The 22,740-nt window shown below is 40.3% G+C and overlaps 1 protein-coding gene across 4 annotated transcripts in view; it reads right to left on the bottom strand.

Annotated features, from left to right (window-relative positions):
- The window catches only part of SLC11A2 (solute carrier family 11 member 2), a 153,163-nt gene that overhangs the window by 90,560 nt on the left and 39,863 nt on the right, over nucleotides 1–22,740 (bottom strand). The gene's annotated exons all lie outside the window — the stretch shown is intronic.

Here is a 22,740-nt window from a genome sequence, read left to right as displayed (position 1 = left end):
AGGATTCTTAAATCAACTGTTTTTAAAAGAGAAAAAGAAGCAAATTACTCAAACAGAAATACAAATAAAGATAGCTAATATATGATTTAAATGTTTAGTCTTGCAATTAAAGAACAAATTAAAGCAAGATATTTTAAGGAATGAATATAACAAAACAGAAACGTATTCACAGATACAGAGAACAAACCATTGGTTACCAGTTGGGAGAGGGTAGAGGGACAAGACAGGAGTGAGGGATTAAGAGATACAAACTACTATGTATAAAATATATAAGCAATAAGGATATATTCTACAACACAGGGAAATATAGCCATTATTTTGTAATAACTTTAAATGGAGTATAGCCTATAAAAATTCTGAATCACTATGTTGTATACCTGAAACTAATATTATAAATCAACTATACTTTAATTAAAAAGAAAGTAAAGCAAGATGCTATTTTACCTACTATTCTGTCAGAGACTTTTAAGTTCAATATGGTGCTGGGATGGGTTTGGAGGACTGGACACCCTAGTTGGAGGAAGTGTCCTCTCTGGAGTGCTATTTAATAGTATTAAATTTTCAAGTACACTTACTCCTTCATCCAACAGGAATTTATCCTATAACTATACTGTATAAATGTGCAAAAACTCATTCATATGTGAAAATATTCATTGTAGTATTTGAAATACTGCAAGTTGGAAATAACTTAAACATCCATTAATTGGAGGCTGTTATGTAAACTGTCACACAGTGTAAAGGATATCTGTGCATCTGTTAAAAAGAACAAGGAAGAGCTACCTATGGCGACAAAAAAAATCCTCGAGATATTGTTCATTTAAAAGGCAATGAAAACAGTATATTATGTAGAGTACAAGTCCATTTGTGTGTGGGGGGGAGAATATACCTATATAAGTATTTATGTTAATGAGAATGATAAACAAGAAATTATAAACAGTGGTTACCTCTTGGGAGAAGGAGGCAACAGAGAATGACATGGTTGGATAGCATCACTGACTCAATGGACATGAGTTTGAGCAAACTCAGGGAGATAGTGATGAACAGAGAACTGTGATGCAGTTCATGGGATCGCAAAGAGTAGGACATGACTTAGCGACTGAACGATAACAACAAGCTCTTGGGAAAGGAATCGGATAAGGGGTAAGAATTACTTTACATTTTACATCTATCTGTATACTTTGAAATTCTTTATACCATATGTAATTTTCACATATTACCTTTATTGTTTGCTTAAAAACTAGTCTTAAAAGTTTTATTCTAAATATAAGTGAACATACTAAAGATATGAGTACCTTAACATTTGAATTTACTACTCTAGGGGAAAAGGATGTTCTGCAATCCCCAGTGTTTTTTCCAACAGAGAAATTCCTCAAGAAGAAAAGGACTTGAAGACCATGTTTCGAGGCAATAATATACAGTTGTCCCTAGTATGCCTGGAGGTCCCTCCCTGCCCCCACCACAGATACCAAAATCAACACAAGCCCAAGTCCCTTATATAAAATGGTGTGGTGTCTGTGTATAACTTATATGGACATACCCCCACATACATTAACTCATCTCTAGATTACATATAATATCTAACACAATGTAAATGCTATGTAAACAGTTTCTAGCATGTGGCAAATTCAAGTTTGGCCTTTATTGAACTTTTTGGATTTTTATCCCAGTATTTTCGATCTGTGGTTGGTTGAATCTGAGAATGTGGAACCTGTGAATATCAAGGGCCGACTATAATTTTGGCTCAAGGGCAGGCCAACATCAAAACTGTAACTGAAAAAGCTCTGATCCTCAAATTCTTATGTCCCAAGATCGGGCATTAACTGGCACAATTAGGAGATGGTTTGCTTACAGTGTTACTAATCTCACAACTTCTCAGCAAAGCAAATAATCATTTCAGGTTTAAGCACTGAGAATGCTCTTAGGGGATCATATTCTTCCTTAGCTCCTACAAAGCACCCACTCACTGCTTAATAGAACCAGGGACTTTCCTACATTCTCATTCAGCCCTCACACAGTCCTCAACACAGGTATTGTCTTCATGTTGGGCTGGGAAAACAGACCCAGAGAGGTTAAGAAACTTGTCCCACGATACACGGCCAGCAGATCTGACTTTAATGCACATATTCTTATCATTTCACCACAGTGCTTATCACTGAGGCTTTGTATTGCTCTGATTTCAACACTTTTGCTGCAAAACCACTTTTTTTTTGTTTTGCAAAACTACTTTTGCTGGCTATTCTTCCGGTGACCATCCCCTAACAATGGAGTTCTTTTTTGGCTCTAATTTTGCTATATACACCTGTGTACTCTCACGTTCCCTGAGTTTTCAATGACCATGCACACAGATGGTTTCCAAATCTAAGTATCAGGCTCAGCTCTCTTCTAACCAAATCTTCATGTCCAGCTTTCTACCAGACAGTCACCTGAATGGGTAACATGCATCTCTCGAGCCTAACCTGTGTAACCCAGAGGACATCACCAACCTCTCCAAATCTGGGTCTCCTCTTCCATTCTGTCCTCTTCTGTGGAGAAATTTTTTTTCCATCAGGAAATTTCAAGTTTTCCATTCCTGAACTCAGGTCTCATACTTGCCCACAGAATTTGGGGGAACTCCCTCTCTAAACTCTGCCTGGGACAGCCAAGACTAGGAAAGCAAGATGAAGCTAAGGAGAATGGGACAGTCACCATGGCTTTCAGAGGTACTCATTGGTCCTTTTCTCCCTTCTTCCCCTGCCCTGCCAAGGTAGATAAAGTAGAAAACTTCTGAAGACTCCTTAATAATGTGTAGCCTCTACTGTATCCGGACTTGACCTATATTTATAAGGCTGTCCCAGATGAAAGCTTCATGGCAAACAGATGGAAAAACAATGGAAATAGTGACAGACTTTACTTTCTTGGGCTCCAAAATCACTGCAGATGGTGACTACAGCCATGAAACTAAAAGATGCTTGCTCCCTGGAAGAAAAGCTATGACAAACCTAGACAGCATATTAAAAAGCAAGAGACATTACTTTGTTGAGAAAACTCTGTATAGTCAAAGCTATGGTTTTTCCAGTAGTCATGTAAGGATGTGAGGCTTGCACCATAAAGAAAGCCGAGTGCTGAAGAATTGATGCTTTTGAACTGTGGTGCTAGAAAAGACTCTTGAGAGTCCCTTGGATTGTAAGGAGATAAAACCAGTCAATCCTAAAGGAAATCAGTCCTGAATACTCTTTGAAAGGACTGATGCTGAAGTTGAAGCTACAATACTTTGGCCACCTGATGTGAAGAACTGACCCTTTAGAAAAGACCCTGATGCTGGAACAGACTGAAAGCAGGAGAAGGGGACAGAAGAGGATGAGACAGTTGGATGGCATCACTGACTGGATGGACATGAGTTTGAACAAGCTCTGGGAGTTGGTGATGGACAGGGAAGCCTGGTGTGCTGCAGTCTATGGGGCTGAAAAGAGTCAGACATGACTGAGTGACTGAATTGAATGAAATGAGATGAAAGCAGCAGTTACTGCTATATGACAGTTATTTACACACAGCATCCACAGACTGAATAAAATACCATGGACAAAATATCATGAACTGCTTGTAGACAGTCAATGGGAATTTGCTATATGACGCAAGAATTCAACCTGGTGCTCTGTGACAACCTAGAGGAGTGGGATAGGGTAGAAGATGGGAGGGAAGTTCAAGAGGGAGGAGACATATGTATACCCATGGCTGATTCATGTAAATGTACAGCAGAAACCAACACAATAATATAAAGCAACTATTCTCCAATTAAAAATAAATAAAGGGTGAGACAAATGGAGAGAGTAGCATGGATACATATAGAGTAACAAATGTAAGTAGACTGCCAATGGAAATTTGCTGTTTGGTCCAGGGAACTCTAACTGGGGCTCTGTAATAACCTAGAGGGGGTAGGAATGGGCGGGAGGTGGGATGGAGATTCAAGAAGGAGGGGACATATGTATACCTACGGTTAATTCATGTCGATGTATGACAGAAATCAAACCAACATAAAAAAATTTTAAAGAAAAAAGAAAAAAAAATTATCATGAGTTAGTAACACTTTTAGATGGTTCAATAATTTTTATTTCAACAAGCCAAAAATCTGTGCTTTTTAAAATTTTTTTCCCTATTCTTTTATTTTTTAAATTAATTTTTATTGAATCTGGTTGCTTTACAATACTGTGTTAGTCTCTACCATACAGCAAAGTGAACCCCTTTTGGACTTCCTTTCCATTCAGGTCACCACAGTGCATTAAGTAGTTCCCTGTGCAGTACAGTACGTTTTTCCTTTGTAAGGTGACTCAATTTTTAAATTTTATCCTATCATTTACATTCTGTGACAATGGTACAAAACATAAAACATGGTTATTTAGCCTCAGGTAGTGCTTGGCATGGATTCAGACTCCCACAGGTTTGCAAAGCAGAGCCTAAGAACAATTTTCAGATAAATTTAAAGTGTAAAAAAACTGTAATGAAAAGGCAAACAACAAATGGGGGAAAAACATTTATAGCATACGAAGTCTAATTATACTAAAAGCTCTTACTAGTCAGTAAGAAAAAAAAAAACCAGCCTATTAGAAAAGTGATAACAGACATTAAGAAACAAATTAGAAAAGAAGAAATCCAAACAACCAATAACATTTAGTAAAAGATGTTACGATTAAGATTAAAGATATGCATGTTATCAAAAATATCACATTATACATCAAATTGACAAAAAAGCATCAATATGCATTTACTGAAAATGGGCACTCACATCTATCTATTGCTGGTGTGAATGCAAACTGCTGCAACTTTTCCAGAGGGCAGTTTGACAACTGGGCTTCCTAGGTGGCTCAATGGTAAAGAATCTGCCTGCCAATGCAGGAGACACCAATTCTATCCCTTGGTTGGGAAGATCCCTTGGAAAGGAAATGGCAACCCACTCCAGTATTCTTGCCTGGAAAATCCCATAGACAGAGGAGCCTGGCGGGCTATAGTGATGTGACTGGGCAACTGAACACACGTGCAATTTGACAACCTGTACCAACAGCTTTGAAAAGGCACATTTTTGGTTCAGCAACTCCACTTTTTAGCAAGTTACTTACTAGGAAATAATTTAGATGGTCATGAACACTTATGGATAAGGATGTTCACTGTAACAGTATTTACAGTAGTGAAAAACTGGAAATAGTCCAAATGAGAATGGTTAAATAGGAGATGGTAACTTTAGTGGTGTGAAATACTGTGTAGAGATTTTTTCTTTTTTTGTGTAAAGATTTTTTAAACCACGTTTTAGAATAATACTCAAAATCATAAAAATTATAAAATAGAATGTATATTCCAATCCTAGTATAGGGGGAAAATACATTTTTATATGGGCTTTCCTTGTAGCTCAGTTGCTAAAGAACCTGCCTGCAATGCAGGAGACCCAGGTTTGATTCTTGGTTTGGGAAGATACCCTGGAGGAGGAGATGACAACCAACTCCAGTATTCTTGCCTGGAGAATCCCATGGACAGAGGAGCCTGGCGGGCTATATAGTCCATGGGGGTGCAAGAGTCTGACATGACTTAGCGAGTGAGCGGGTAATAGGCAGGAAGGCCAGGGGTCTCCAAATGGAGGAAACAGGCTGCAAGTGTCAGACATTCTTTGTCTCTCTTAAGCAGCAGGAGGAAACAAACTAGTGTTATATTTTTTTCCCCTTCTCTATACAAACTTTAAAAAAGGTTTTTCTTAAAATTCTGTTCTACCATAAAGACACCTGGTTCCACCTGAACTTAACTTTTCTCAAACCTTGAGCTAACCAATGCATTTTTCTTATGGACATGTTTGGCTATGTTAACATACTATGCATTTGTCCCAGACTCTATCTTCAAATCGGTTCTGCCTAAAGGCTCAGATTTAGGCTCAGAACTAACTTGACAAACCAGTATGTTATACTTATACATTGTTCTCCTAATCTATGTTAGTGAAACTATTTATTTGTATGGTAATCTGCCTTTCTTCAAGATCCAGGTCTATCGTTTTATGGCCTGGGATGACTCACCTGGTGCCAACGTTATCTCAAAATGCATGTTATGGGTGAGGGGCCTGGTGCCATTCTCTGAGTTTTGAGACTTTCCATTCTTTAATTAGCAGACTGCTAGTAGCTATATAACATCCAGCTAAAGACTAGCAGTGGGGTACTTTCTGCCCCTTTCTGATATTTATGTCAGAAGCTTTCTCTATCTCTTTATACTTTAATAAAACTTTATTACACAAAAGCTCTGAGGGATCAAGCCTCATCTCTGGCCCCAGATTGAATTCTTCTCTTCCGGAGGCCAAGAATCTTGGCGTCTTTTGTGGTTTAGCAACAACCTTTCACAAGTAAACCATCACTACATTTTCATTGAAAAGTACACACAAAATCTTAACAGTAGTTATCCTGAGGAGATGACTATTTTTCTCTGTAAACTTTTTTTCTATTTTCTAAATTTTCTAAAATAAACATATTGGTGGGACAGTATTACAAGCCTCTGGAGTCAGACAACCCAAGTGAAAAACCTGGTTCTGACATAGGTTGCATGATGTCAGACAAGTTGTTTATTATCTATGTGACTCTGTTTCCTCATCTGTAAAAAAGAGGAATGATAATATTTACCAAATAAGTGTATTGTGAGGACTGAGTAGGTTAACATGTGATAGACAGGTATTAAGGATAGGACCTTGAATACTTCAAATTGCTTTAAATTTTAGCTATTATCCACTACTCTATGAACAGAAAATATGGATTGAGAGCTCTGTATACAGTCTGACAGAAGATGACACTATTAACCACGTTATGGTAGTAAGTTTGGATTTCTCCATGTCTTCTCATGAAGTTGGCCTTTGGGGCCACTGAAATCTGACATTTAATCATCTGATGGATTTGTTTTCCTCAAACTAAAATCCTTGGTGTTCTTTTTCTTTCTCAGGGACAAGCTTTTTATTTCATGGAGCATGTATTAGTAAAAGTAACTTGGAGCAAATGTAATTGTGGTTTTCCATTTCTGAAATTTGCTATTAGATACTGGAATACATTCTTAAATAAATGTGGTTATGTTATACATCATTTTAATGTGCATTTCTCACTTTATTTTTTTTGCTAATGATTTTTTTCCCAAACTTTAAATTTTTTATTTTGTATTGAAGTATAGCCAATAACAATGTTGTGGTAATTTCAGGTGAACAGTGAAGGGACTCAGCCATACATATACATGTATCCATTCTCCTCCAACCCCACTCCCATCCAGACTGGCACAATGTTAAGTAGAGTTCCATGTGCTGTACAATGTGTCCTAGCTGGTTGTCCATTTTGAATATAGCAGTGTGTACATGACCTTCCCAAACTCCCTAACTACCCCTTCCCCTCGACAACGATAAGTTCATTGTCTAAGTCTGAGTCTCTGTTCTGTAAGGAATTTCATGTGTATAATTTCTTTTTAGATTCCACTGAATAAGGGATGTCATACAGTATTTCTCCTTCTGTGTCTGACTGACTTCATTCAATATGACACCCTCTAGGTCCATCCATGGCATTATTTCCTTCTTTTAAATGGCTGAGGAATATTCCATTGTATATATGTACCATGTCTTCTTTATCCATTCCTCTCTCAATGGACATCTGGGTTGCTTCTATGTCTTGGCTACTGTAAACAGTGCTGCAGTGAACACAGGGTGCATGTGACCTTTCAGAAGCTTTCCTCCAGATACACGCCCAGGAGTGAGATTGCAGGGTCATATGCTAGCTCTACTTTTAGTTTTTAAGGAATTCCATACTGTTCTCCATTGTGGCTGTACCAATTTACATTACCACCAACAGTGTAAGGGGCTTTCCCAGTGGCTCAGAAGTAAAGAATCCACCTGCAATGCAGGAGACGCAGGTTTGATCCCTGGGTCAAGAAGATCCCCTGGAGGAGGGCATGGCAACCCACTCCAGTATTCGTGACTGGAGAATCCCATGGAGAGAGAAGCCTGGTGGGCTGCTGTCCATAAGTCATAAAGAGTCAGACGTGACTGAAGTGATTGAGCACACAACAGTGTAAGAGGGTTCCCTTCTCTCCACACCCTTTCTGGCATTTGTTGCTTATGGATTTTCGGAAGATACCCATTCTGACCAGTGTGGAATGATATCTCATTGCAGTTTTGATCTGCATTTCTGATGGGGAAACAGTGGAAACAGTGTCAGACTTTATTTTGGGGGGCTCCAGAATCACTGCAGATGGTGACTGCAGCCATGAAATTAAAAGACGCTTACTCCTTGGAAGGAAAGTTATGACCAACCTAGATAGCATATTCAAAAGCAGAGACATTACTTTGCTGACTAAGGTCCATCTAGTCAAGGCTATGGTTTTTCCTGTGGTCATGTATGGATGTGAGAGTTGGACTGTGAAGAAGGCTGAGCACTGAAGAATTGATGCTTTTGAACTGTGGTGTTGGAGAAGACTCTTGAGAGTCCCTTGGACTGCAAGGAGATCCAACCAGTCCATTCTGAAGGAGATCAACCCTGGGATTTCTTTGGAAGGAATGATGCTAAAACTGAAACTCCAGTACTTTAGCCACCTCATGTGAAGAGTTGACTCATTGGAAAAGACCCTGAGGCTGGGAGGGACTGGGGGCAGGAGGAGAAGGGGACGACAGAGGATGAGATGGCTGGATGGCATCACGGACTCTATGGACGTGAGTCTGAGTGAACTCCGGGAGATGGTGATAGACAGGGAGGCCTGGCGTGCTGCGATTCATGGGGTCGCAAAGAGTTGGACACGACTGAGCGACTGAACTGAACTGAACTGAATAACTAGCTATGCTGAACATCTTTCATATGCCTGTTGGCCATCTGTATGGCCTTTTTGGAGAAATGTCTATTCAGGTCTTCTGCTCATTTTTGCAGTGGGCTATTTTGAAGCTGTTAAGCATCATAAGCTGTTTACAAATTTTGGAGACTAATCCCTATCAGTCACACCATTTGCAAATATTTTCTCTCAACCTGTGGGTTGTCTTTTTGTTATATAGTTTCCTTTGCTGTGCAAAAGCTTTAGAGTTGAAGTCGGTTCCAGTTGTTTATTTTTGTTTTTATTTCCATTATTCTAGGAGATGATTTATTTCAGAAAGTGTTCTGTCTATGTTTTCCTCTAGGAGTTTTATAGTGTCCGGTCTCACATTTAGGTCTTTATTCCACTTTGAGCTTATATTTTGTGTATAAAGTTAAAGAATACCATGATCAAATGGGATTCATCTCAGGGATGCAAGGACATTTCAACATTTACAAATCAATCAATGTGATAGACCACATCAACAAACTGAAGAATAAAAACCATATGATCATCTCAATAAATGCAGAAAAAGCTTTTAACAAAATTCAGAACCCATTTATGATAAACTTTCCAGAAAGTGGACATAGAAGGTACAAACCTCAACATAATTAAGGCCATATAGGACAAACCTACAGGTAGCATCAAACTCAATGGTGAAAAGCTGAAACCATTCTAAGATGAGCAATAAAGACAAGGATGTCCACTCCCGTTACTTCCATTCAACATAGTTTTGGAAGTCCTAGGTACAGCAATCAGAGAAGAAAAAGAAGTAAAGGAAATCTAAATTGGAAAAGAAGTTAAACTATCACTGTTTGCAGATGACATGATACTATACTATACTATACATGATACTATACTATACAGAAAACTACTAGAACTCATCAATGAATTTGGTAAAGTTACAGGTCAAAAAATTAATACATAGGAATCTGTTGCATTTATATGCACTAACAATGAAAGATCCAAAAGAGAAATTCGAGAAGCAATTCTGTTTACCATCACATCAAAAAGAACAAAATACCTAGGAATAAACCCATCTAAGGACACAAAAGACCTATACCCTAGAAACAATAAGATGCTGATGAAAGAAATCAAAGACATAAAGAGATGGAAAGATATACCATGTTTGTGGGTTGGAAGAATTAACATTGTCAAAATAACTATGCTGCCCAAGAAAATATACAGATACAGGGCAATCCCTATCAAACTACCAATGGCATTTTTTCACAGAACTAAAACAAACAATCTCAAAATCTGTATAGAGACACAAAAGATCCTGAATAGCAACAGTAATCTTGAAAAAGAAAAACGGAAACTGGAAGAATCAGGGTTCCTGATTTCAGACTATACTACAAAGCTACAGTCATCAAAACAGTATGGTTCAGGCACAAAAACAAAAACAGAGATCAACAGAAGAAGACAGAAAACCTAGAAATAAGCCCATGCACCTATGGTCGATTAATCTACGGCAAAGGACGCAAGACTACACAATGCTGGAAAGACAGACCCTTCAACAAATGGTGCTGGGAAAACTGTGCACAGCCACATGTTAAAAAAATAGAAAAAATAGAAATCATCCTTTGTTCTTTTCCTGGGCTAATGATATGTGGTAGGATACTCTCATGATGATGCTAGACAGCAGCAGCTCCCAGTCAGCCTCACCATCATGAAGGTAAACAACCAATACAGTTACAAGCACTCTGTACCCAACCATCCTGTTTTTCACTTTCAGTACGATATCCAATAAAGTACATGAGGTATTCAAGGCTGTATTATAAAATGGGCTTTGTGTTTCATGAGTTTGCCTAACTACAGGCTAATATAAGTATTCTGAGCATTTTAAAGTAGGCTAGTCTACTCTGTGATGTTCAATAGGTGTGTGGGAGTGAGCTCACTCTCTTCAGTTGTGTCCAACTCTTTGCTACCCATCAAGCTCCTCTGTACATGGGATTCTCCAGGCAAGAATGCTAGAGTGGGTTGCCATGCCCTCCTCCAGGAGATCTTCCTGATCCAGGGATTGAACTCTTATCTCCTGCATAGGAGGATTCTTTACCACTAAGCCACCAAAAAAAAGCCCATTCAATAGATGAATTTTTGACTTACAGTATTTTCAGCTTATGGTGGGTTTATCAAGATGTAACCCCATTATGAGTTAAGGAAATGTCTCTTTTTCCTCCAATCAACTCCCTTACGTTTTTGTGTCTAATGTTTATAGATTTTTCAATTTCTTCCATTATTGTTGGGTATCATCAGAAACTTCTGCTTCTAATATTCTGTGTTGCCAGAAGCTAGATACCCATGCCCAAAATAACTGAGTCAATTCAGAATTAAACAGCTCTGAATGAAACCTTGGGCCTACCTATATACTTGAGAGCATGAACTGTGTGGTATTTGTGCTCTGTGACTTGTTGCTGGCCTCCTGATGTGTTCCAGATGCTAATAATGATGGTTAAATAAACTCCAGTTCAAGAAGTATCAATATTATTATAGTTGTATCTGGAGTATTGGCCTCTTTATCCTTTCCCAATAGATATTTTATACATTTATATTTTTAACAAATACTATAAGTATGTGGACTTAAAAACACACACACACACACAAAATCTAAACACCAGTATTTTGTTTCAAAAGCTAAGTTTTCTCTTCCTTCTCTTTTGGATACTTTAGCTGCCCTAAGAAAGAATTATTATTGTATACTTCAGCCATGCCTCTTTCCTTGTGTTTATTTTGTCTGGAAACTATTAAAATAACTTATGTGAATCAGACATATATACAGGGAACTATACTCAATATCCTGTGATAAACTAAAATGGAAAAGAATATGAAAAAAAAAATATATATATACCAGAATCACTTTGCTATATAGGAGAAATTAACACAAAATTATAAATCAACTATACTTCAATAAAATTTAAATATACATATATAAAAATCAGACATACATAAATTTGTGATTAATCCCACAAAACCTTCTAAATAGGTATGTCATATTTCCATTAAATGTCACTACAAATCTAGCAATTTTATAGGTGTCATTATTCACATATCAAAAAGAATCAAAATTTTATTTTATAATAATACTCCATGTTTAAATGTTCCACTTAATTTTTTTTTATTTTTTGTTGAAGGATAATTACTTTACAGAATTTTGCTGTTTTCTGTCAAACCTCAATATGAATCAGCCATAGGTATACATATATCCCCTCCCTTTTGACCTCACTCCCATCTCCCTCCCCATCCCACCCCAAATGTTCCACTTAATTTGATTAAGGCTTATAATAGCAAGAAATGGTGGCAAACAATTTTATAGTGATTTCATCTTCTTTAGCATTTTTTTTTTCTTCTTTAGCATTTTTAACTAGAAAAACAATTCAAGAACTCAGTGTCACTTGAACAGATCACTGTAATGAACAGAGATTAATCACTGGGTCTGTTGTAAATTATACTGTTTTTCCAGAGACATTTAGGGTGACTAAACAAGAAGATAAACATATTTCCAGCTAAACTCAATTATATACAAATTACAGAGAGGCTGTATGGAAAGCAATAAAGGTTCTAACTTTAATCTCAAAAAGAAAACAAATTTCAGTAGGAACAGAGTCTTGATTTGATAAGGGAAGAGAGCTAAGCTTTTGCTAGAAAAATTAATCATAAAATTTGTATATATATATATAATTATGAAATAGTTTGTTTCACTTGTTTTATTAAGAATATCTATTTAGCATTTTCTGCTGCAGGATGGAGTAGCCTGTGCAGATAATTTACAGAACATATTTCTTAACTTCTCTCATTATAATTTATATTGTTTAAAATCTTATGATCACTGCTAAGGTCTATGTGTACATTACCTGTATTTAAACTCTGTGGCAACAGATTATTTGTTCTTGCTTCTTCCTCAGTATTTCCTATACTTACGATATTTTTTAAGGCTATGGTGGTTTTTCTTCTGTTTAGGCCATCTGGGTTGTTTTGTTTTTCCTCATACATTGTTGATGTTCTTCAGTCACTCAGTTGTGTCTGACTCTTTGTGACCCCTGTCCTTCACTATCTCCTGGAGTTTGCATAAATTCACTGAACTACAGCACGCCAGGCTTCCCCGTCCTTCACTATCTCCTGGAGGTTGCGCAAATTCACTGAGTCAATGATGCCATCCAACCCTCTCATTCTCTTGCTGCGCCCTTCTTCTCATACACAGTGTAGCCATAAACATCTTTGTGTCAATTTCTTTACTTTTCCTTTGCTTAGTTCCTTGGAGTATGTTCCCCAAAGTAAAATTTCCAGGGCAGGAAGCATCTTCAGCTTAATATCACTTATTATATCTTTCCAGAAAGATCTGGCTAAACTTACAGAGCTTTCAGCATTGTACCTGTTTCTCAATATACCTGCCATTATCATTTCACTGTTATTTATTTTTTGCTGTTTTTGTCAGTTTTATTTCAATTTCATTTATTGAAGCTGTGATATGTGAAAGAAGTGAAGTGCTAGTCTCTCAGTCATGTCCAACTTTGCAACCTCATGGACTGTAGCCCGCCAGGCTTCTCTATCCATGGAATTCTCCAGGCAATACTGGAGTGGACTGTCATTCCCTTTTCCAGGGGATCTTCCCAACCCAGGGATCAAACTCACTCTCCTGCAACGCAGGCTGTTTCCTGCAACGCAGGCTGTTTCCTGCAACGCAGGCTGTTTCCTGCAACGCAGGCTGTTTCCTGCAACGCAGGCTGTTTCCTGCAATGCAGGCTGTCTTCACGATCTGAGTCACCAGGTATTAAACAAAATACACCAAGAAACTACTGCAAAGTAATATGTTCTCATTTTCGTCATTCAGCAAACACTTATTGAGCATGTGCTATATGTAAGGTACTGTGCTGGTCTAGAAATATAAAGATAAAAGTAACTCCCTACCCTCATTGACTATACCAGAGCCTTTGACAGTGTGGATCACAATAAACTGTGGAAAATTCTGAAACAGATGCGAATACCAGACCACCTGACCTGCCTCTTGAGAAATCTGTATGCAGGTCCGGAAGCAACAGTTAGAACTGGACATGGAACAACAGACTGGTTCCAAATAGGAAAAGGAGTACCTCAGGGCTGTATATTGTCACCCTGCTTATTTAACCTATATGCAGAGTACATCATGAGAAACTCTGGGCTGGAGGAAGCACAAGCTGGAATCAAGATCGCCGAGAAATATCAATAACCTCAGATACGCAGATGACATCACCCTTATGGCAGAAAGTGAAGAAGAACTAAAGAGCCTCTTGATGAAAGTCAAGGAGGAGAGTAAAAAAAATTGGCTTAATGCTCAACATTCCAAAAACTAAGATCATGGCATCCGGTCCCATCACTTCATGGCAAATAGATGGGGAAACAGTGGAAACAGTAACTGGCTTTATTTTAGGGGACACCAAAATCACTGCAGATGGTGATTGCAGCCATGAAATTAAAAGGTGCTTACTCCTTGGAAGGAAAGTTATAACCAACCTGGACAGCATATTAAAAAGCAGAGACATTACTTTGCCATCAAAGGTCCATCTAGTCAAGGCTATGATTTTTCCAGTAGTCATGTATGGATGTGAGAGTTGGACTGTAAAGCTGAGTGCCAAAGAATTGATGCTTTTGAACTGTGGTGTTGGAGAAGACTCTTGAGAGTCCCTTGGACTGCAAGGAGATCCAACCAGTCCATCCTAAAGGAGATCAGTCCTGGGTGTTCACTGGAAGGACTAATACTGTAGCTGAAATTCGAATACTTTGGCCACCTGATGTGAAGAGCTGACTCATTTGAAGACCCTGATGCTGGGAAGATTGAGGGCAGGCAGAGAAGGGAATGACAGAGGATGGGAGCTGGTGATGGACAGGGGGGCCTGGCATGCTGCAGTCCATGGAGTTGCAGAGTCAGACACGATTGAGCGACTAAACTGAACTGAACATAGCTTGGTGTGAGATGAATCAATCAGTGTTTGATGAGACTACAGAACTACTAGTAATAACAGAGTAAGAAGTTTGTTATAGGTATTTGGATTTATGTAATTGTAAGGCTGTTGCTTATGTTTTAGCGGCTGCGACCTGAATTGGTCAGCAGAAAAATGAGAGAAGCAAGGAAAATCTGGAACCTACACGTATAACCTAGGACACACAGGACAGTCTGGAATGCTTGTGGATTTCTCACCATTTCTAAGCCTCCAAAGTAGATGCTTGGAGTGACATAGAAAAAGCTTATGCCCCTCATCCTGGAGCTAAACCTGGACCTGGCCAAGGAGTCAGAGAAAGTTAAAGAGGAAATTCAGCGGGAGCCATGGTAGCTGCACTCCTGATTGCCATCCTATGCGAACAAGGTGGGCCAGCAGACAGGAGAACCATGCTGCAACGTGCCTTGGCTGCTACTCTACTTCTGCCTTCTAAATCTCATGCAAAAGTCCATGTGCAGTTTTTCAGGAAATGAAAGAGTTGACTTAAAATGCACAACACAAGAGTTGCAAGCTGAGTTCTATTTGGGGCCTAAGGAGGACTGCAGTCTGGAAGACAGCACCTCAGATAGCTCTGAGAAACTGCTCCAAAGAGGTGGTGAGAGGCAGGGGGAGGGCAGTATATTGTTTTTGGTTAAGGGGGAATGCATGCAGTAACATATTTTTCCAGAAGGTTTCTGCTAGTCTCACGAAGCTTTCTACTAGTCGCAAGAAACAGTTATCACCATCAAGTATTTTAGTGCTTTTCTAGATATGAGGAGATAAAAGAATTAGACTCAAAATCAGTTCCTGAAAATATCTATCTGAAGACCTGTCTTGCCAGGACTTCCCCAAGCACAGAGTGCCTCATTTCTGCTCTCCACCCGAAACTCCTTTCATGGGGTAGTGAAAATCAGCAGCTGCAGCAGTACATGATGTAGGGTGCTGCAGCACCTTGTAGAGGTAGATGGCAAGTGTCAATTTGTACTTGACAAAAGGAAAGGAATTCTGGAAAACCTAGTTATAGTTTAGCTAAGCTGACACAATACAGATCCATCACTGTCTACCCCTTGCCAACCTGGTCTCCATATATACCTCTCTTAATATACTCACCTTCAAATAAACACAATGGGAAAAACCACCATTCCCTGTATAATGAAAAACAGGCTAACTCTCTCCCAAAAGAAGACACAAAGTCCCTTTGTACATCTTCAGATGCTGTCGATTCATCTCTGAGCTGTCGTGTCCCCTTTTCTATCCTGTAACTTAAATCGTGAGATATGAGGTTAACTACTATTAACACTTTTTATATTAGATGGTAGGTAAATGGAGGTGGCAAACAGAAAAAAACAATTGGTGAATGTAAACACAAGTATATTCATATCAAAATAAGGAAAAATACAAGTAACTATCAGTCTTGTTTCTGCAACAGGTCAGATGACCATGGTTTGTATTATAAATACATTTTTCCACTAGCCATTTAATCCATCCTTTGCCTTCTGAAAGCACAGCGTTTATTTGACTGGGGTGTTGACCCAAACCTGGGTCATTAATTATCCTTCCTGTTTTGGGTGTAATTTTCCACCTTCTTCAATCACAGGACATGAGAGTACTAAGAAATGCCCCAGAAGGTATACATTCCAGACACGCTCCTCCTTATCCTAACAATATAGTAGCAATTTCCCCTTGATAGATCAGATCAATGTAATGGACTGATGTGATATTCTATAGAACAGAGAGATGATCAAGGTCTTACAGACTAGATTGTGGCACAGAGCTGGAGAGTTCACACAGCCCTGAGACTGAACACTGAAAGTATACCACTGGCCCTGCCACATGAAAGCAGACTGCTTCTGACAGTCTTTCTATACGAAAAGGTGTATAGAAAAAAACAATCCATCAGATTAACAGCTGAAACCCAAATACCAAAAACTGTGTTGATTTGCTACAGGAATGAAACCACACCTGTACAGCAGTTCCAATTAGACTGACCACCTGATTACATTGATAGAAATTCATTCTCATTCTGTAAGATCTATCTGCCTTCTGGCCAGAGGCAAAATGAATAAACATGTTGTAGAAATCACCAGCCTGGCATCTGTATAATTATTGCTGATGACACTAAACTCTACAGTCCCTCTGGGAATATAATATTGCTTTGGTAACAGAAGCATTTAGAATGGTTTATACTAAGCACAGGCGGCTGTGGCCGGCGCTCCGGCGCACTAAGCCCGGCCGAGAGGAGCTACCCCATGTCCCAGGTCAGGGGCAGCGGCCTAGAGTGCCAGGTTGAGACGGCGCAGGATCAGCCGAGAGGAGTGACCCTGTGTCTGAGGTCAGGGGCGGCGCCCGAGAGGAGCCACCCTGCGTCCAAGGCCAGGGGCAGCGCCCGAGGCCAGGGGTGGCAGCAGGGAGAAGCAACTCCACACCCGAGGCCAGGGGCGGCGGGCAGGAGGAGCAACCCCACGTCCAAGGAGCGGTGGCTGCGCAGGTGCAGGAGGACCTAGAGGAGCCATCCCACGTTGAAGGTCAGGAGGGCGGTGGTGAGGAGATACCCCTCATCCAAAGTAAGGAGCAGTGGCTGTGCTTTGCTGGAGCAGCCGTGAAGGGATACCCCACGCCCACAGTAAGAGAAACCCAAGTAAGATGGTAGGTGTTGCAAGAGGGCATCAGCGGGCAGACACAATGAAACCATGCTCACAGAAAACTGGTCAATCTAATCACACTAGGACCACAGCCTTGTCTAACTCAATGAAACTAAGCCATGCCTGCAGGGCAACCCAAGACGGGCAGGTCATGGAGAAGAGTTCTGAGCGAATGTGGTCCACTGGAGAAGGGAATGGCAAACCACTTCAGTATTCTTGCCTTGAGAACCCCTGAACAGTAGGAAAAGGCAAAATGACAGGATATTGAAAGAGGAACTCCCCAGGTGGGTAGGTGCCCAATATGCTACTGGAGATCAGTGGAGAAATAACTCCAGAAAGAATGAAGGGATGGAGCCAAAGCAAAAACAATACCCAGGTGTGGATGTGACTTGTGATAGAAGCAAGGTCCGATGCTGTAAAGAGTAATATTGCATAGGAACCTGGAATGTCAGGTCCATGAATCAAGGCAAATTGGAAGTGGTCAAACAGGAGATGGCAAGAGTGAACGTCGACATTCTAGGAATCGGCGAACTAAAATGGGCTGGAATGGGTGAATTTAACTCAGATGACCATTGTATCTACTACTGCGGGCAGCAATCCCTCAGAAGAAATGGAGTAGCCATCATGGTCAACAAAAGAGTCTGAAATGCAGTACTTGGATGCAATCTCAAAAATGACAGAATGATCTCTGTTCATTTCCAAGGTAAACCATTCAATGTCACAGTGATCCAAGTCTATACCCCAACCAGTAATGCTGAAGAAGCTGAAGTTGAACGGTTCTATGAAAACCTACAAGACCTTTTAGAACTAACACCTAAAAGAGATGTCCTTTTCGTTATAGGGGACTGGAATACAAAAGTAGGAAGTCAAGAAACACCTGGACTAACAGGCAAATTTAGCTTGGAATGCAGAATGAAGCAGGGAAAAGACTAATAGAGTTTTGCCAAGAAAATGCACCAGTCATAGCAAACACCCTCTTCCAACAACACAAGAGAAGACTCTACACACGGACATCACCAGATGGTCAACACGAAAATCATATTGATTATATTCTTCGCAACCAAAGATGGAGAAGCTCTATACAGACAACAAAAACAAGACCAGGAGCTGACTGTGGCTCAGATCATGAACTCCTTATTACCAAATTTAGACTTAAATTGAAGAAAGTAGGGAAAACCGCTAGACCATTCAGGTATGACCTAAATCAAATCCCTTATGATTATACAGTGGAAGTGAGAAATAGATTTAAGGGACTAGATCTGATAGATAGAGTGCCTGATGAACTATGGAATGAGGTTCGTGACATTATAAAGGAGACAGGGATCAAGACCATCCCCATGGAAAAGAAATGCAAAAAAGAAAAATGGCTGTCTGGGGAGGCCTTACAAATAGCTGTGAAAAGAAGAGAAGTGAAAAGCAAAGGAGAAAAAGAAAGATATAAGCATCTGGAATGCAGAATTCCAAAGAATAGCAAGAAGAGATAAGAAAGCCTTCTTCAGTGATCAATGCAAAGAAACAGAGGAAAAGAACAGAATGGGAAAGACTAGCGATCTCTTCAAGAAAATTAGACATACCAAGGGAACATTTCATGCAAAGATGGGCTCGATAAAGGACAGGAATGGTATGGACCTAAAAGAAGCAGAAGATATTAAGAGGTGGCAAGAATACACAGAGAACTGTACAAAAAAGATCTTCACAACCCAGATAATCACGACGGTGTGATCACTCATCTAGAGCCAGACATCCTGGAATGTGAAGTCAAGTGGGCCTTAGAAAGCATCACTACGAACAAAGCTAGTGGAGGTGATGGCATTCCATTTGAGCTATTTCAAATCCTAAAAGATGATGCTATGAAAGTGCTGCACTCAATATGCCAGCAAATTTGGAAAACTCAGCAGTGGTCACAGAACTGGAAAAGGTCAGTTTTCATTCCAATCCCAAAGAAAGGCAATGCCAAAGAATGCTCAAACTACCGCACAATTGCACTCATCTCACATGCTAGTAAAGTAATGCTCAAAATTCTCCAAGCCAGGCTTCAGCAATATGTGAACCGTGAACTCCCTGATGTTCAAGTTGGTTTTAGAAAAGGCAGAGGAACCAGAGATCAAATTGCCAACATCCGCTGGATCATGGAAAAAGCAAGAGAGTTCCAGAAAACATCGATTTCTGCTTTATTGACTACGCCAAAGTCTTTGACTGTGTGGATCACAATAAACTGTGGAAAATTCTGAAACAGATGCGAATACCAGACCACCTGACCTGCCTCTTGAGAAATCTGTATGCAGGTCAGGAAGCAACAGTTAGAACTGGACATGGAACAACAGACTGGTTCCAAATAGGAAAAGGAGTACATCAAGGCTGTATATTGTCACCCTGCTTATTTAACTTATATGCAGAGTACATCATGAGAAATGCTGGACTGGAAGAAACACAAGCTGGAATCAAGCTTGCTGGAAGAAATATCAATAACCTCAGATATGCAGATGACACCACCCTTATGGCAGAAAGTGAAAGGGAACTAAAAAACCTCTTGATGAAAGTGAAAGAGGAGAGTGAAAAACTTGGCTTAAAGCTGAGCATTCAGAAAACAAAGATCATGGCATCCGGTCCCATCACTTCATGGCAAATAGATGGGGAAACAGTGGAAACAGTGTCAGACTTTATTTTTGGGCGGCTCCAAGATCACTGCAGATGGTGACTGCAGCCATGAAATTAAAAGACGCTTACTCCTTGGAAGAAAAGTTATGACCAACCTAGATAGCATATTCAAAAGCAGAGACATTACTTTGCCGACTAAGGTCTATCTAGTCAAGGCTATGGTTTTTCCAGTAGTCATGTATGGATGTGAGAGTTGGACTGTGAAGAAGGCTGAGCGCTGCAGAATTGATGCTTCTGAACTGTGGTGTTGGAGAAGACTCTTGAGAGTCCCTTGGACTGCAAGGAGATCCAACCAGTCCATTCTGAAGGAGATCAACCCTGGGATTTCTTTGGAAGGAATGATGCTAAAACTGAAACTCCAGTACTTTGGCCACCTCATGCAAAGAGTTGACTCACTGGAAAAGACTCTGATGCTGGGAGGGATTGTGGGCAGGAGGAGAAGGGGACGACAGAGGATGAGATGGCTGGATGGCATCACGGACTCGATGGACGTGAATCTAAGTGAACTCCAGGAGTTGGTGATGGACAGGGAGGCCTGGCGTGCTGCAGTTCATGCAGTCGCAAAGAGTCGGACATGACTGAGCGACTGAACTGAACTGATACTTCGCATTCCCTTACATAAAAGCCTTTACTCCACAGGTCAGAGAACCAATGTGAGGATTCTGATAGTTACTGAGTATGTAAAAGATGCTTACTCCTTGGAAGGAAAGTTATGATCAGCCTAGATAGCATATTAAAAAGCAGAGACATTACTTTGCCAACAAAAGTCTGTCTAGTCAAGGCTATGGTTTTCCCTGTGGTCATGTATGGATGTGATAGTTGGACTGTGAAGAAAGCTGAGTGCCGAAGAACTGATGCTTTTGAACCGTGGTCTTGTAGAAGACTCTTGAGAGTCCTTGGACTGCAAGGAGATCCAACCAGTCCATCCTAAAGGAGATCAGTCCTGGGTGTTCATTGGAAGGACTGATGTTGAAGCTGAAAGTCCAATACTTTGACCACCTGATGCGAAGAGCTGACTCATTTGAAGACTGTGATGCTGGGAAAGATTGAGGGCAGGAGGAGAAGAGGACGACAGAGGATGAGATGGTTGGATGGCATCACCAACTTGATGGACATGGGTTTGCGTAGACTCTGGGAGTTGGTGATGGACAGGGAGGCCTGGTGTGCTGCAGTCCCACAACTGAGCGACTGAACTGAACTGAATTGTTCCAATTAAACATTCCATCGCTGAGGAAATAACATAAGGTAGTTCAGGGACCCAGCAGACCAACTATAAAATAGACCCAGAGCACACCTCCACTGATCCGACCATAAACTCCTAGTTTGGCTGGTAAAACAAACTAGTTCTCCAGGCAATAGTGTCAATTCAGAGCCAATATTTAAGTGTCCCACAAATATGATTATTTCCCTTTTCCTCTTACACAAGCACCCTACTGAATAGTCACAGGTTCCTTGGGGAAGACTAGAAGGAAGATATGTAATTTTAGCATTTGGGGCTGTGAAACAGGGTCTGTCGTAAAGGAGATCTGACCTCTTTACTGCAAGGACTTTGGGTCTGTCAGTTAAACTCAAATTCAGGAACTGGTTGAGGGGCCATGGCTCTCTACTGTGATGATTTAAGTCAAACTCTTGCTCACCAAACCTAGAGCTTTTCTGCTTACACACTGCTCACCACTTACAACTCTAGGTACATGATAATGAATTAGCCAATATCAAAGATCATTTTGGCTTAGACTACGCTGATTACTGCTTAGGCTTTGCTGCCCATTACAGTCACCATACTTTCACTGTTTTTGTCAAATAAATGCTGCTGTTTACCCCCTGCCAATCTATAATCTCATCATTCCCACTGAATTCAGGAAGTCCTGAAATTGCTACTGTCATTTCTGGCTTACAGAAAACTATTACCATAGATCTCTTCAAGGAGACCAGGGCTGACTTCATAAATATATTTCTCACAGCTTTGTAGAAGGAAGAAGATTTATTTAGCGGGTGGATGAGCAGGATAAAGGTGGCTCAGGGGTAAAGCATCTGCCTGCCATTGCAGGAGACCCAGGTTCAATCCCTGAGTCAGGGGTAGGTCCTCTGGAGGAGGAAATGGCAGCCCACTGCACTATTCTTGCCTGGGAAATCTCTTAAGACATAGGACCCTGGCGGGTTATAGTCTATAGGGTTGCAAAGAGTCGGTCACAACTGAGCACACACGCATAGCGTACATGAGCAGGATAAGTCAAAGTTAACATTCCAATCTCCCTAAGGCCTTGGATACCTTCTTTTATGGCAAAGTGTCTCAATCTCAACACTATGACATTTTGGACTGGATTATTCTTTGTTGTGGAGGACTGTCTGTCCAGTGCATTTTAGTAAGTTCTATAGTATCCCTGGCCTCTACCCACTAGATTCCAATGGTACCCCGCCCCCTGCCCCCCACCTCCCGCCCCCCGCCGGCTTTGTGATAACCAAATTATCTCCAGACATCGCCAGATTTCCCTGGGCAACACAATCACACCAGTAAAGAAGAATCACTGCTCCACCATGGAAGTATACTAAGGAAGATTTGGTATTTCAGCTTCTTTAACTGGAGACTACTTTTTGGTCCAAGTTTCAGTCATTATCAGACAGAGATCAAAGGACTGTTTCTCCTGGCAAAGGAGTGTCTGTAAGATACTGGGGCTCAA

Source organism: Ovis aries, chromosome 3 (genome assembly GCF_016772045.2).
Source record: "Ovis aries strain OAR_USU_Benz2616 breed Rambouillet chromosome 3, ARS-UI_Ramb_v3.0, whole genome shotgun sequence".
Taxonomy (NCBI): Eukaryota; Metazoa; Chordata; class Mammalia; order Artiodactyla; family Bovidae; genus Ovis; species Ovis aries.
This window is presented reverse-complemented; position numbering and strand designations above follow the sequence as displayed.